The sequence below is a fragment of the Chiloscyllium punctatum genome, chromosome 4, assembly GCF_047496795.1.
Source record: "Chiloscyllium punctatum isolate Juve2018m chromosome 4, sChiPun1.3, whole genome shotgun sequence".
NCBI classification, from domain to species: domain Eukaryota; kingdom Metazoa; phylum Chordata; class Chondrichthyes; order Orectolobiformes; family Hemiscylliidae; genus Chiloscyllium; species Chiloscyllium punctatum.
Window position 1 is genome coordinate 6,036,596 of NC_092742.1, and position 21,781 is coordinate 6,058,376.

Sequence of the window (21,781 nt, forward strand, 5' to 3'; positions counted from 1 at the left end):
ATCATCACCATCAACAGCACCACCATCATCGTCCATCATCTTGATCATCACCATCACCACCACCATCAACATCACCATCATCATCACCATCATCACCACCATCATCACCATCATCATCACCATCATCACGAACATCATCACCATCATCTCGACCAACATCACCATCATCTCGACCATTATCATCAGCACCATCATCATCAACATCATCAGCACCACCATCATTACCATCATCACCACAACCATCACCATCATCACCATCACCATCAACACCATTAGCAACACCATCATCACCATCATCATCACCATCATCATCACCAACATCACGACCATCATAAACATCATCGCGACCATCATCACCACCACCATCATCACCATCATCACCACCATCATCATCCCCACCATCATTACCAACATCATCACCACCATCACCATCAGCACCACCACCATAATCACCATCATCACCACCATCATCACCACCATCACCACCATCAGCACCATCATCAACACCATTAGCACCACCATCATCATCATAATCACCATCATCACCACCGTCATCACCGTCATCATCACCATCATCACGACCATCATTACCACCATCATCATCACCACCATCATCACCATCAACAGCACCACCATCATCACCATCATCTTGACCATCACCATCATCACCATCATCATCATCACCATCATCAACATCATCACCACCACCATCACCATCATCAGCACCATCATCACCATCATCGCCATCATCACGAACATCATCACCATCATCTCAACCATCATCACCACCATCAGCACCATCATCAACACCATTAGAACCACCATCATCACCATAATCACCACCGTCATCACCGTCATCATTACCATCATCACAACCATCATCACCATCATCTCGATCATCACCACCGCCATCATTACCATCATCACCACCATCATCACCATCACCATCACCACCACCATCAACATCACCACCATCACCACCACCATCATCACCATCATCACCACCATCATCACCATCATCACCATCATCACCACCATCATCACGAACATCATCACCATCATCTCGACCAACATCACCATCACCACCACCATCAACATCACCATCATCATCACCACCACCATCAACATCACCATCATCATCACCATCATCATCAACATCATCACCACCACCATCATCACCATCATCATCACCATCATCATCAACATCATCACCACCACCATCATCACCATCATCACCACTATCATCACCATCATCATCACCATCATCACGAACATCATCACCATTATCTCGACCAACATCACCATCATCTCGACCAACATCACCATCATCTCGACCATCATCATCACCACCATCATCATCAACATCATCAGCACCACCATCATTACCATCATCACCACCACCATCACCAACATCACGACCATCATAAACATCATCTCGACCATCATCGCCACCAACATCACCATCATCTCGACCATCATCACCATCAGCACCACCATTACCACTATCATCATCATCACCACCATCATCACCACCATCATCACCATCATCAGCACCATCATCAACACCATCATCACCAACGTCATCACCACCATCATCACCATCATCACCACCACCATCACCATCATCAGCACCATCACCATCACCACCATCAGCACCACCACCATCATCATCACTATCATTACCACCATCATCACCACCATCACCACCAGCATCATCACCATAATCAACACCATTACCACCACGACCATCATCACCATTATCAGCACCATCACCACCATCATCAACACCACCATCACCATCATCAGCACCATCAGCACCACCATTATCGCCATAACCATCATCACCATCATCACCACCGTCATCACCACCATCACCACCATCAGCACCATCAACACCATTAACACCACCATCATTACCATAATCACCACCATCATCACCGTCATCATTACCATCATCACAACCATCATCACCATCATCTCGATCATCACCACCGCCTTCATTGCCATCACCACCACCATCAGCACCATCATCACCACCATCATCACCACCACCATCACCATCATCACCATCATCAACATCACGACCATCATAAACATCATCTTTACCAACATCACCACCACCATCATCACCATCATCACCACCATCATCACCATCATCTCGACCATCATCACCATGAGCACCACCATCATCAGCACCACCATTACCACCATCATCACCATCATCACCAACATCACCATCAACATCATCACCATCACCATCATCATCACCATCTTCATCACCATCATCATCACCACCACCATCACCACCATCAGCACCACCACCATCATCAACACCATTACCACCACCATCATCATCACCATCATCATCACCACCATCATCACCATCAACAGCACCACCATCATCACCACTATCACCACCAGCATCATCACCATAATCAACACCATTACCACCACGGCCATCATCACTACCATCATCACCATTATCAGCACCATCACCACCACCATCAGCACCACCATCATCATCACCATCAGCATCGTCATCAGCAAAATCATCAACACCATCATCACCATCAGCATCACTGCCATCATCACCACCATCACCACCATCATCACTATCATCACCATCATCACCATCATCATCGCCATCACCAGCACCACCATCGTCACCAACATCAGCACCATCACCTCCACCATCATCAGCACCATCATCTCCATCATCAACACCATCATCACCATTATCACCACCACCATCGTCACCATCATCATCATCAACACTATTACCACCATTACCACCATTATCATCACCATCATCACCACCACCATCACAACCATCAACATCACCATCATCATGACCATCATCACCATCATCATCCCATTCATCACCACCATCATCATCACCACCAACAACATCACCATCATCATCACCATCATCATCACCAACATCATCACCACCATCAGCACCGTCATCAGCACCATCATCATCACCACCATCATCACCATCAACAGCACCACCATCACGAACATCATCACCATCATCTCGACCATCACCATCATCACCATCATCATCACCATCATCACCAACATCAGCACCATCATCAACACCATCACCATCATCACCACCACCATCACCATCACCACCATAATCAACACCATCACCATCACCACCATCATCACCACCAGTACCACCATCATCATCACCAACATCACCACCAACATCATCGCCATTATCACCATGATCAGCACCACCATCACCACCATCATCATTACCATCATCACCACCATCAGCACCATCATTACCACCATCACCATCACCGTCATCACCACCATCATCAACACCATTAGCACCACCATCATCACCAACATCACGACCATCATCAACATCGTCTCGACCATCATCAGCACCATCATCATCACCATCATCATCACCATCATAACCACCACCATCATCATGACCACCATCACCATCATCATCACTACCATTATCATCAGCAGCACCATCATCACCACCAACATCACCACCACCATCAACACCATCATCATTACATCATCACCATCATCATCAATATCATCAGCCCCATCATCAGCACCATCACATCACCATCAACACCTTCATAACTACCACCATCATCATCACCACCATCAGCACCATCATCACCACCATCATCATCACCACCATCAGCACCATCATCATCACCATCATCATCACCATCATCAGCACCACCATCATCACCACCACCATTGTCACCATCACCATCATCAACACCATTACCACCATTACCATCACCATCTTCACCACCACCACCATCAACATCACCATCATCACCATCATCATCAGCACCATCACCTCCACCATCATCAGCACCACCATCATCACCACCACCATTGTCACCATCACCATCATCAACACCATTACCACCATTACCATCACCATCTTCACCACCACCACCATCAACATCACCATCATCACCATCATCATCAGCACCATCACCTCCACCATCATCAGCACCACCATCATCACCACCACCATTGTCACCATCACCATCATCAACACCATTACCACCATTACCATCACCATCTTCACCACCACCACCATCAACATCACCATCATCACCATCATCATCAGCACCATCATCACCACCATCATCAGCACCACCATCGTCACCAACATCAGCACCGTCACCTCCACCATCACCTCCACCATCATCAGCACCATCATCTCCATCATCAACACCATCATCACCAGCACTATCGTCACCATCATCATCATCAACACCATTACCACCATTACCACCATCACAACCATCAACATCACCATCATCATGACCATCATCACCATCATCATCCCGATCATCACCACCGTCATCATCACCACCAACAACATCACCATTTTCATCACCTCACCACCATCATCATCACCACCATCATCATCACCATCATCACCACCATCATCCTCACCATCATCACCATCATCACCATCAGCTGCACTATCATCATCACCATCATCAGTACCACCATCGTCACCAACATCAGCACCATCACCTCCACCATCATCATCACCACCATCATCACCACCATCACCATCAACATCACCATAATCATCAGCACCATCATCACCACCATCATCAGCACCACCATCATCACCAACATCATCACCATCAGCATCACTGCCATCATCATCACCATCAGCATCACTGCCATCATCACCACCATCATCACCATCATCACCACCATCAGCACCACCATCATCAACACCGTTAACACCACCATCATCATTACCATCATCACCACCATCAGCACCACCATCAGCACCATCACCACCACCATCATCACCACCACCATCACCACCATCATCACCACCATCATCACCATCATCACCACCATCATCAGCACCATCACCACCATCATCACCACCATCATCATCACCACCATCATCACCATCATCAGCACCACCATCATCACCATCATCATCACGAACATCATCACCATCATCACCACCACCATCACCACAATCATCATTACCATCAACACCATCACCACCACCACCACCATCACCACCATCAGCACCACCATCACCACCATCATCATTACCATCATCACCACCATCAGCACCGTTATCGCCACCATCACCACCATCATCACCAGCACCATCATCACCATCATCATCACCATCATCATCTCCATTATCACCACCAACATCAAAACCTTCATCACCACCACCATCATCAGCACCATCACCATCATCACGAACATCATCACCATCATCTCGACCATCATCACCATCATCACCACAATCATCATCACCATCATCAACACCACTATCATCACCATCATCAACACCATCAACACCAACATTAGCACCATCATCAACACCACTATCATCACCATCATCAACACCATCACCACCACCATCACCACCACTACCACCACCACCATAATCAACACCATCACCATCATCACCACCAATACCACCATCATCATCACCAACATCACCACCATTATCATCATCATCACCACCATCATCACCAACATCAGCACCATCATCAACACCATCACCACCACCATCATCACCACCACCACCATCATAATCAACACCATCACCACCATCATCACCACCAATACCACCATCATCATCACCATCACCACTATTATCACCATCCTCACCACCACCATCACCACCATCACCACCATCATCATCACCATCATCATCTCCATTATCACCACCAACATCAAAACCATCATCACCACCACCATCATCAGCACCATCACGAACATCAACACCATCATCTCGACCATCATCACCAACATCACCATCATAATCAACACCATCACCACCATCATCACCACCAATACCACCATCATCATCACCATCACCACTATTATCACCATCCTCACCACCACCATCACCACCATCACCACCATCATCATCACCATCATCATCTCCATTATCACCACCAACATCAAAACCATCATCACCACCATCATCACCATCATCATCACCACCATCATCACCACCATCATCACCATCATCACCACCATCATCACTATCATCATCACCACCATCAGCACCACCATCATCACCATCATCGCCACCATCATCACCATCATCACCACCATCATCACCATCATCATCACCACCATCAGCACCACCATCATCAACACCATTAACACCACCATCATCATTACCATCATCACCACCATCAGCACCACCATCAGCACCACCATCATCACCACCATCATCAGCACCATCACCACCACCACCACCACCATCATCATCATCACCATCAGCACCACCATCATCACCATCATCACTATCATCATCACCATCATCAGCACCATCATCATCACCATCATCATCACGAACATCATCACCATCATCACCACCACCATCACCACAATCATCATTACCATCAACACCATCACCACCACCACCACCATCACCACCATCATCACCGCCAATACCACCATCATCATCCATATCACCACCATTATCACCATCATCATCACCACCATCATCACCATCATCACCACCATCATCACTATCATCACCACCATCATCATTACCATCATCACCACCATCAGCACCGTCATCGCCACCATCACCACCATCATCATCTCCATTATCACCACCAACATCAAAACCTTCATCACCACCACCATCATCAGCACCATCACCATCATCACGAACATCATCACCATCATCTCGACCATCATCACCATCATCACCACCACCATCACCACAATCATCATCACCATCATCAACACCACTATCATCACAATCATCATCACCATCATCAACACCACTATCATCACCATCATCAGCACCATCATCACCAACATTAGCACCATCATCAACACCATCACCACCACCATCACCACCACTACCACCACCACCATAATCAACACCATCACCATCATCACCATCATCACCACCAATACCACCATCATCACTAACATCACCACCATCATCACCAACATCAGCACCATCATCAACACCATCACCACCACCATCATCACCACCACCACCATCATAATCAACACCATCACCACCATCATCACCACCAATACCACCATCATCATCACCATCACCACTATTATCACCACCCTCACCACCACCATCACCACCATCACCACCATCATCATCACCATCATCATCACCATTATCACCACCAACATCAAAACCATCATCACCACCACCATCATCAGCACCATCACCATCAACATCACCATCATCTCGACCATCATCACCATCATCACCACCACCATCACCACAATCATCATCACCATCATCAACACCATCATCAACACCATCACCACCACCATCATCACCACCACCATCACCACCATAATCAACACCATCACCATCACCACCATCATCACCACCAATACCACCATCATCATCACCAACATCACCACCAACATCATCACCTTTATCACCATCATCAGCACCACCATCATCACCATGATCATCACCATCACCATCACCACAACCATCACCATCATCAACACCAACATCTTCATCACCATCATCACCATCATCAGCACCATCATCACCACCATCATCAGCACCACCAACACCATCATTACCATCATCACAATCATCACCACCATCATCACCACCATCTTCATCACCATCATTACCATCATCAGCACCATCATCATGACCATCATCACCACCATCATCAGCATCACCACCACCATCATCACCATTATTAACACCAACATCATGACCATCATTGCCACCATCATCACCACCATCAGTACCGTCATCATGACCATCATCACCACCATCATCACCACCATCACCACCATCATCATCACCATCATCATCTCCATTATCACCACCAACATCAAAACCATCATCACCATCATCAGCACCACCACCATCAACCACAATCATCATCACCATCATCAACACCACTATCATCACCATCATCAGCACCATCATCACCAACATCAGCACCATTATCACCATCATCAGCACCACCATCACCACCATCATCATTACCATCATCACCAACATCAGCACCATCATCAACACCATCACCACCACCATCATCACCACCACCATAATCAACACCATCACCACCACCATTATCACCATCATCAGCACCATCATCAACACCATCACCACCACCATCATCACCACCACCATAATCAACACCATCACCACCATCATCACCACCACCATTATCACCATCATCAGCACCACCATCACCACCATCATCATTACCATCATCATCTCCATTATCACCACCAACATCAAAACCATCATCACCAACACCATCATCAGCACCATCACCATCAACATCACCATCATCACCATCAACATCACCATCATCACGAACAGCAACACCATCATCTCGACCATCATCACCATCATCACCACCACCATCACCACAATCATCATCACCATCATCAACACCATCACCACCACCAGCATCACCACCACCATCACCACCATAATCAACACCATCACCATCACCACCATCATCACCACCATCATCACCACCAATACCACCATCATCATCACCAACATCATCACCATTATCACCATCATCAGCACCACCATCATCACCATCATCACCACCAACATCTTCATCACCATCATCAGCACCACCAACACCATCACCATCATTATCACCATCTTCATCACCATCATCATTACCATCATCACCACCATCATCAGCATCATCACCACCATCAACACCATCACCACCACCATCATCACTATTATTAACACCAACATCATGACCATCATTGTCACCATCATCACCACCATCAGTACCGTCATCATCACCACCATCACCACCATCATCATCATCACCATCATCACCACCATCATCATCATCACCATCCTCACCACCACCATCATCGCCACCATCACCACCATCATCATCACCATCATCATCACCATCCTCACCACCACCATCATCACCATCATCATCACCATCATCAGCACCATCATCATCACCATCATCATCACCATCATCACCACCATCATCATCATCACCATCCTCACCACCACCATCATCACCATCATCATCACCATCATCACCATCATCACCACCATCATCATCATCACCATCCTCACCACCATCATCATCACCATCATCATCACCATCATCGCCACCATCACCACCATCACCACCATCATCATCACCACCATCACCATCATCATGAACATCATCACCATCATCTCGACCATTATCACCATCATCACCACCACCATCACCACAATCATCATCACCATCATCAACACCACTATCATCACCATCATCAGCACCATCAACACCAACATCAGCACCATCACCACCACCATCATCACCATCACCATCACCAACACCATTACCACCACCATTACTATCACCATTTTCACCATCATTACCATCTTCACAACCACCATAACCACCATCAACATCACCATCATCATCATCACCACCACCATCACCATCATCATCAGCACCATCAGCACCACCATCATCAACACCGTTAACACCTCCATCATCACCATCATCAACACCATCATCATCACTACCATCATCACCATCATCACTACCATCATCGTCACCATCATCAGCACCATCAACACCACAATCACCACCACCATCATCACCACCATCATCACCACCATCGTCACCATCATCATCATCACCATCATCAGCACCATCAGCACCACCATCATCACCATTACCAACACCACCATCATCACCATCATCATCACTATCATCACGAACATCATCACCATTATCACCACCACCATAATCACCATCATCCCCACCATCATCATCATCACCACCATCATCACCATCAACAGCATCACTGTCATCACCATCATTATCACCATCACCACCACCATCATCATCACCATCATCAGCATCATCACCACCAACATCACCACCATCATCAGCACCATCATCTTCACCATCAATAGCTCCACCATCATCACCATCACCACCACCATCATCATCACCATCATCACCACCATCATCACCACCAACATCGCCACCATCATCAGCACCATCATCTTCACCATCAATAGCTCCACCATCATCACCATCATCACCACCATCAACACCACCAACATCATCATCACCATCAGCACCATCATCACCACCATAATCACCACCATCATCACAACTATCATCATCACCATCATTGCCACCATCATCACCACCATCATCACCATCATCGCCACCATCATCGCCACCATCAGAACCATCAGCAGCAGCACCACGATCATCACCGCCATCACCACCATCATCATCACCATCATCACCAACATCATCATCACCATCATCACCACCATCAGCACCATCGGCACCACCACCATAATCACCACCATCATCACCATCATCACCACCATCATCATCACCATCATCACCATAATCACCACTAACATCTCCTCCATCATCACCATCAACACCATCACCATCATTGCCACCATCATCACCATCATCATCACCATCATCACCATTTTGACCATCACCACCATCATCATCACCACCATCAGCACCACCATCATCAACACCGTTAACACCACCATCATCACCACCATCATCACCACCATCACCACCACCATCACCACCATCACCACCACCATCACCATCATCATCACCATCACCATCATCATCACCAGGATACTAATTAGGAATGATCAGCCATGATGATATTGAATGGCGGTGCAGGCTCGAAGGGCAGAATGGCTTACTCCTGCATCTATTGTCTATTGTCTATTGTCTATCATCACCATCATCATCACCATCATCAGCACCATCATCATCACCATCATCATCACGAACATCATCACCACCACCATCACCACCACCATCACCACAATCATCATTACCATCATCACCAACATCAGCACCATCATCAACACCATCACCACCACCACCACCATCACCACCATCACCACCACCAATACCACCATCATCATCACCATCACCACCATTATCACCATCATCAGCACCACCATCACCACCATCATCAACACCATCATCACCATCATCACCACCATCATCATCATCACCATCATCAACACCATCATCACCATCATCATCACCATCATCATCTCCATTATCACCACCAACATCAAAACCATCATCACCACCACCATCATCAGCACCATCACCATCATCACGAACATCATCACCATCATCACCACCACCATCACCACAATCATCATCACCATCATCAACACCACTATCATCACCATCATCAGCACCATCATCACCAACATTAGCACCATCATCAACACCATCACCACCACCATCACCACCACTACCACCACCACCATAATCAACACCATCACCATCATCACCACCAATACCACCATCATCATCACCAACATCACCACCATTATCACCATCATCACCACCATCATCATTACCATCATCACCAACATCAGCACCATCATCAACACCATCACCACCACCATCATCACCACCACCACCATCATAATCAACACCATCACCACCGTCATCACCACCAATACCACCATCATCATCACCATCACCACTATTATCACCATCCTCACCACCATCACCACCATCATCATCACCATCAACATCACCATCATCACGGACATCATCACCATCATCTCGACCATCATCACCACCACCATCACCACAATCATCATCACCATCATCAACACCATCACCACCACCATCATCACCACCACCATCACCACCATAATCAACACCATCACCATCACCACCATCATCACCACCAATACCACCATCATCATCACCAACATCACCACCAACATCATCACCATTATCACCATCATCAGCAGCACCATCATCATTTTCACCATCACCACAATCATCACCATCATCATCACCAACATCTTCATCACCATCATCAGGCACCATCATCACCACCATCATCAGCACCACCAACACCATCATCATCACCATCATTATCACCATCATCACCACCATCTTCATCACCATCATGACCATCATCACCACCATCAACACCATCACCACCACCATCATCACCATTATTAACACCAACATCATGACCATCATTGCCACCATCATCACCAACATCAGTACCGTCATCATCACTACCATCACCACCATCATCATCATCATCATCACCATCATCATCACCATCATCATCTCCATTATCACCACCAACATCAAAACCATCATCACCATCATCAGCACCACCACCATCAACCACAATCATCATCACCATCATCAACAACACTATCATCACTATCATCAGCACCATCATCACCAACATCAGCACCATCATCAACACCATCACCACCACCATCATCACCACCACCATAATCAACACCATCACCATCGCCACAATCATCACCACCAATACCACCATAATCATCACCAACATCACCACCATTATCACCATCATCAGCACCACCATCACCACCATCATCATTACCATCATCACCAACATCAGCACCATCATCAACACCATCCTCACCACCACCATCATCACCATCATCATCACCATCATCGCCACCATCACCACCATCATCATCACCATTATCATCACCATCATCATCACCATCATCGCCACCATCACCACCATCATCATCACCATTATCACCACCAACATCAAAGCCATCATCACCACCACCATCATCACCATCATCACCACCATCACCATCATCACGAACATCATCACCATCATCTCGACCATTATCACCATCATCACCACCACCATCACCACAATCATCATCACCATCATCAACACCACTATCATCACCATCATCAGCACCATCAACACCAACATCAGCACCATCACCACCACCATCATCACCATCATCAACACCATTACCACCACCATTACTATCACCATTGTCACCATCATCACCATCTTCACAACCACCATAACCACCATCAGCACCACCATCAGCACCATCACCACCACCATCACCATCATCATCAGCACCATCATCAACACCATCATCACCACCATCACCACCATCACCATCACCACCATCAGCATCACCACCATCATCACCACCATCATCACCACCATCTTCATCACCATCATTACCATCATCACCACCATCATCAGCATCATCACCACCATCAACACCATCACCACCACCATCATCACTATTATTAACACCAACATCATGACCATCATTGTCACCATCATCACCACCATCAGTACCGTCATCATCACCACCATCACCACCATCAGTACCGTCATCATCACCACCATCACCACCATCATCATCATCACCATCATCACCGCCATCATCATCATCACCACCAACATCAAAACCATCATCACCATCATCAGCACCACCACCATCAACCACAATCATCATCACCATCATCAACAACACTATCATCACTATCATCAGCACCATCATCACCAACATCAGCACCATCATCAACACCATCACCACCACCATCATCACCACCACCATAATCAACACCATCACCATCGCCACAATCATCACCACCAATACCACCATAATCATCACCAACATCACCACCATTATCACCATCATCAGCACCACCATCACCACCATCATCATTACCATCATCACCAACATCAGCACCATCATCAACACCATCACCACCACCATCATCACCACCACCATAATCAACACCATCACCACCATCATCATCACCATCATCACCATCACCACCATTATCACCATCATCAGCACCACCATCACCACCATCATCAACACCATCATCACCATCATCATTACCATCATCATCACCACCACCATCATCAGCACCATCATCACCATCAACATCACCATCATCACCATCATCTCGACCATCATCACCATCATCACCACCACCATCACCACAATCATCATCACCATCATCAACACCATCACCACCACCATCATCACCACTACCATCACCACCATAATCAACACCATCACCATCACCACCATCATCATCACCAATACCACCATCATCATCACCAACATCACCACCAACATCATCACCATTATCACCATCATCAGCACCACCATCATCACCATCATGACCATCATCACCACCATCAACACCATCACCACCACCATCATCACCATTATTAACACCAACATCATGACCATCATTGCCACCATCATCACCAACATCAGTACCGTCATCATCACCACCATCACCACCATCATCATCATCATCATCACCATCATCATCACCATCATCATCTCCATTATCACCACCAACATCAAAACCATCATCACCATCATCAGCACCACCACCATCAACCACAATCATCATCACCATCATCAACAACACTATCATCACTATCATCAGCACCATCATCACCAACATCAGCACCATCATCAACACCATCACCACCACCATCATCACCACCACCATAATCAACACCATCACCATCGCCACAATCATCACCACCAATACCACCATAATCATCACCAACATCACCACCATTATCACCATCATCAGCACCACCATCACCACCATCATCATTACCATCATCACCAACATCAGCACCATCATCAACACCATCACCACCACCATCATCACCACCACCATAATCAACACCATCACCACCATCATCATCACCATCACCACCATTATCACCATCATCAGCACCACCATCACCACCATCATCAACACCATCATCACCATCATCATTACCATCATCATCACCACCACCATCATCAGCACCATCATCACCATCAACATCACCATCATCACCATCATCTCGACCATCATCACCATCATCACCACCACCATCACCACAATCATCATCACCATCATCAACACCATCACCACCACCATCATCACCACTACCATCACCACCATAATCAACACCATCACCATCACCACCATCATCATCACCAATACCACCATCATCATCACCAACATCACCACCAACATCATCACCATTATCACCATCATCAGCACCACCATCATCACCATCATTATCACCATCACCATCACCACTATCATCACCATCATCATCACCAACATCATCACCATTATCACCATCATCAGCACCACCATCATCACCATCATTATCACCATCATCATCACCAACATCTTCATCACCATCATCACCATCATCAGCACCACCAACACCATCATCATCACCATCATTATCACCATCATCACCATCACCACCACCATCACCACCATTATCACCATCATCACCACCACCATCACCACAATCATCATCACCATCATCAACACCACTATCATCACCATCATTAGCACCATCAACACCAACATCAGCACCATCACCACCACCATCATCACCATCATCAACACCATTACCACCACCATTACTATCACCATTGTCACCATCATCACCATCTTCACAACCACCATAACCACCATCAGCACCACCATCAGCACCATCACCACCACCATCACCATCATCATCAGCACCATCATCAACACCATCATCACCACCGTCACCACCATCACCATCACCACCATCAGCATCACCACCATCATCACCACCATCATCACCACCATCTTCATCACCATCATTACCATCATCACCACCATCATCAGCATCATCACCACCATCAACACCATCACCACCACCATCATCACTATTATTAACACCAACATCATGACCATCATTGTCACCATCATCACCACCATCAGTACCGTCATCATCACCACCATCACCACCATCATCATCATCACCATCCTCACCACCACCATCATCACCATCCTCACCACCACCATCATCACCATCATCATCACCATCATCGCCACCATCACCACCATCATCATCACCATTATCATCACCATCATCATCACCATCATCGCCACCATCACCACCATCATCATCACCATTATCACCACCAACATCAAAGCCATCATCACCACCACCATCATCACCATCATCACCACCATCACCATCATCACGAACATCATCACCATCATCTCGACCATTATCACCATCATCACCACCACCATCACCACAATCATCATCACCATCATCAACACCACTATCATCACCATCATCAGCACCATCAACTCCAACATCAGCACCATCACCACCACCATCATCACCATCATCAACACCATTACCACCACCATTACTATCACCATTGTCACCATCATCACCATCTTCACAACCACCATAACCACCATCAGCACCACCATCAGCACCATCACCACCACCATCACCATCATCATCAGCACCATCATCAACACCATCATCACCACCGTCACCACCATCACCATCACCACCATCAGCATCACCACCATCATCACCACCATCATCACCACCATCTTCATCACCATCATTACCATCATCACCACCATCATCAGCATCATCACCACCATCAACACCATCACCACCACCATCATCACTATTATTAACACCAACATCATGACCATCATTGTCACCATCATCACCACCATCAGTACCGTCATCATCACCACCATCACCACCATCATCATCATCACCATCCTCACCACCACCATCATCACCATCCTCACCACCACCATCATCACCATCATCATCACCATCATCGCCACCATCACCACCATCATCATCACCATTATCATCACCATCATCATCACCATCATCGCCACCATCACCACCATCATCATCACCATTATCACCACCAACATCAAAGCCATCATCACCACCACCATCATCACCATCATCACCACCATCACCATCATCACGAACATCATCACCATCATCTCGACCATTATCACCATCATCACCACCACCATCACCACAATCATCATCACCATCATCAACACCACTATCATCACCATCATCAGCACCATCAACACCAACATCAGCACCATCACCACCACCATCATCACCATCATCAACACCATTACCACCACCATTACTATCACCATTGTCACCATCATCACCATCTTCACAACCACCATAACCACCATCAGCACCACCATCAGCACCATCACCACCACCATCACCATCATCATCAGCACCATCATCAACACCATCATCACCACCATCACCACCATCACCATCACCACCATCAGCATCACCACCATCATCACCACCATCATCACCACCATCTTCATCACCATCATTACCATCATCACCACCATCATCAGCATCATCACCACCATCAACACCATCACCACCACCATCATCACTATTATTAACACCAACATCATGACCATCATTGTCACCATCATCACCACCATCAGTACCGTCATCATCACCACCATCACCACCATCAGTACCGTCATCATCACCACCATCACCACCATCATCATCATCACCATCATCACCGCCATCATCATCATCACCACCAACATCAAAACCATCATCACCATCATCAGCACCACCACCATCAACCACAATCATCATCACCATCATCAACAACACTATCATCACTATCATCAGCACCATCATCACCAACATCAGCACCATCATCAACACCATCACCACCACCATCATCACCACCACCATAATCAACACCATCACCATCGCCACAATCATCACCACCAATACCACCATAATCATCACCAACATCACCACCATTATCACCATCATCAGCACCACCATCACCACCATCATCATTACCATCATCACCAACATCAGCACCATCATCAACACCATCACCACCACCATCATCACCACCACCATAATCAACACCATCACCACCATCATCATCACCATCACCACCATTATCACCATCATCAGCACCACCATCACCACCATCATCAACACCATCATCACCATCATCATTACCATCATCATCACCACCACCATCATCAGCACCATCATCACCATCAACATCACCATCATCACCATCATCTCGACCATCATCACCATCATCACCACCACCATCACCACAATCATCATCACCATCATCAACACCATCACCACCACCATCATCACCACTACCATCACCACCATAATCAACACCATCACCATCACCACCATCATCATCACCAATACCACCATCATCACCACCAACATCACCACCAACATCATCACCATTATCACCATCATCAGCACCACCATCATCACCATCATTATCACCATCACCATCACCACTATCATCACCATCATCATCACCAACATCATCACCATTATCACCATCATCAGCACCACCATCATCACCATCATTATCACCATCATCATCACCAACATCTTCATCACCATCATCACCATCATCAGCACCACCAACACCATCATCATCACCATCATTATCACCATCATCACCATCACCACCACCATCACCACCATTATCACCATCATCACCACCACCATCACCACAATCATCATCACCATCATCAACACCACTATCATCACCATCATTAGCACCATCAACACCAACATCAGCACCATCACCACCACCATCATCACCATCATCAACACCATTACCACCACCATTACTATCACCATTGTCACCATCATCACCATCTTCACAACCACCATAACCACCATCAGCACCACCATCAGCACCATCACCACCACCATCACCATCATCATCAGCACCATCATCAACACCATCATCACCACCGTCACCACCATCACCATCACCACCATCAGCATCACCACCATCATCACCACCATCATCACCACCATCTTCATCACCATCATTACCATCATCACCACCATCATCAGCATCATCACCACCATCAACACCATCACCACCACCATCATCACTATTATTAACACCAACATCATGACCATCATTGTCACCATCATCACCACCATCAGTACCGTCATCATCACCATCCTCACCACCACCATCATCACCATCCTCACCACCACCATCATCACCATCATCATCACCATCATCGCCACCATCACCACCATCATCATCACCATTATCATCACCATCATCATCACCATCATCGCCACCATCACCACCATCATCATCACCATTATCACCACCAACATCAAAGCCATCATCACCACCACCATCATCACCATCATCACCACCATCACCATCATCACGAACATCATCACCATCATCTCGACCATTATCACCATCATCACCACCACCATCACCACAATCATCATCACCATCATCAACACCACTATCATCACCATCATCAGCACCATCAACACCAACATCAGCACCATCACCACCACCATCATCACCATCATCAACACCATTACCACCACCATTACTATCACCATTGTCACCATCATCACCATCTTCACAACCACCATAACCATCATCAGCACCATCATCATCACCATCATCGCCACCATCACCACCATCATCATCACCACCATCACCATCACCACCATCATCATCATCACCACCATCATCATCATCACCATCATCACCACCATCATCATCACCATCATCATCACCATCATCATCGCCACCATCACCACCATCATCATCACCATTATCATCACCATCAACATCACCATCATCACGAACATCATCACCATCATCTCGACCATTATCACCATCATCACCACCACCATCACCACAATTATCATCACCATCATCAACACCACTATCATCACCATCATCAGCACCATCAACACCAACATCAGCACCATCACCACCACCATCATCACCATCATCAACACCATTACCACCACCATTACTATCACCATTACTATCACCATTGTCACCATCATCACCATCTTCACAACCACCATCAACATCACCATCATCACCATCACCACCACCATCACCATCATCATCAGCACCATCATCAGCACCACCATCATCACCATCATCATCACCACCATCAGCACCGTCATCAGCACAATCATCAACACCATCATCACCACCATCATCACCATCAGCATCACCACCATCATAACCAACATCATCACCACTATCACCACCATCATCAGTATCATTCACCACCATCAGCACTACCATCATCAACACCGTTAACACCACCATCGCCACCATCATCACCATCATCAACACCATCATCATCACTACCATCATCACCATCAACAGCACCACCATCATCACTATCATTATCACCATCATCACTACCATCATCATCACCATCATCAGCACCATCAACACCACCACAATCACCACCACCATCATGATCACCATCAGCACCACCACCATAATCACCATCATTACCACCATCAACACCACCACAATCACCACCACCATCATGATCACCATCATCACCACCACCATCATCACCCCCATCATCACCATCAGCACCACCCCCATCATCACCATCATTACCACCATCACCACCACCATAATCACCATCATCCCCACCATCATCATCATCATCACCACCATCATCACCATCAACAGCATCACTGTCATCACCATCATTATCACCATCATTATCACCATCATCACCACCATCATCAGCACCATCATCGCCACCATCATCGCCACCAACATCGCCACCATCAGCACCACCATCATCATCACCACCATCAGCACCATCATCACCACCATCATCTCGACCATCATCACCACCACCATCACCACAATCATCATCACCATCATCAACACCATCACCACCACCATCATCACCACCACCATCACCACCATAATCAACACCATCACCATCACCACCATCATCACCACCAATACCACCATCATCATCACCAACATCACCACCAACATCATCACCATTATCACCATCATCAGCAGCACCATCATCATTTTCACCATCACCACAATCATCACCATCATCATCACCAACATCTTCATCACCATCATCAGGCACCATCATCACCACCATCATCAGCACCACCAACACCATCATCATCACCATCATTATCACCATCATCACCACCATCTTCATCACCATCATGACCATCATCACCACCATCAACACCATCACCACCACCATCATCACCATTATTAACACCAACATCATGACCATCATTGCCACCATCATCACCAACATCAGTACCGTCATCATCACCACCATCACCACCATCATCATCATCATCATCACCATCATCATCACCATCATCATCTCCATTATCACCACCAACATCAAAACCATCATCACCATCATCAGCACCACCACCATCAACCACAATCATCATCACCATCATCAACAACACTATCATCACTATCATCAGCACCATCATCACCAACATCAGCACCATCATCAACACCATCACCACCACCATCATCACCACCACCATAATCAACACCATCACCATCGCCACAATCATCACCACCAATACCACCATAATCATCACCAACATCACCACCATTATCACCATCATCAGCACCACCATCACCACCATCATCATTACCATCATCACCAACATCAGCACCATCATCAACACCATCACCACCACCATCATCACCACCACCATAATCAACACCATCACCACCATCATCATCACCATCACCACCATTATCACCATCATCAGCACCACCATCACCACCATCATCAACACCATCATCACCATCATCATTACCATCATCATCACCACCACCATCATCAGCACCATCATCACCATCAACATCACCATCATCACCATCATCTCGACCATCATCACCATCATCACCACCACCATCACCACAATCATCATCACCATCATCAACACCATCACCACCACCATCATCACCACTACCATCACCACCATAATCAACACCATCACCATCACCACCATCATCATCACCAATACCACCATCATCATCACCAACATCACCACCAACATCATCACCATTATCACCATCATCAGCACCACCATCATCACCATCATTATCACCATCACCATCACCACTATCATCACCATCATCATCACCAACATCATCACCATTATCACCATCATCAGCACCACCATCATCACCATCATTATCACCATCATCATCACCAACATCTTCATCACCATCATCACCATCATCAGCACCACC

At 46.6% G+C, this 21,781-nt stretch overlaps 1 protein-coding gene and 1 pseudogene across 1 annotated transcript in view; one reads left to right on the plus strand and one right to left on the minus strand.

The window, feature by feature from the left end:
• The window catches only part of LOC140475902 (coiled-coil domain-containing protein 170-like), a 61,102-nt gene that overhangs the window by 17,519 nt on the left and 21,802 nt on the right, over positions 1-21,781 (minus strand). The gene's annotated exons all lie outside the window — the stretch shown is intronic.
• Positions 45-10,332, plus strand: LOC140475890 (uncharacterized; annotated as a pseudogene).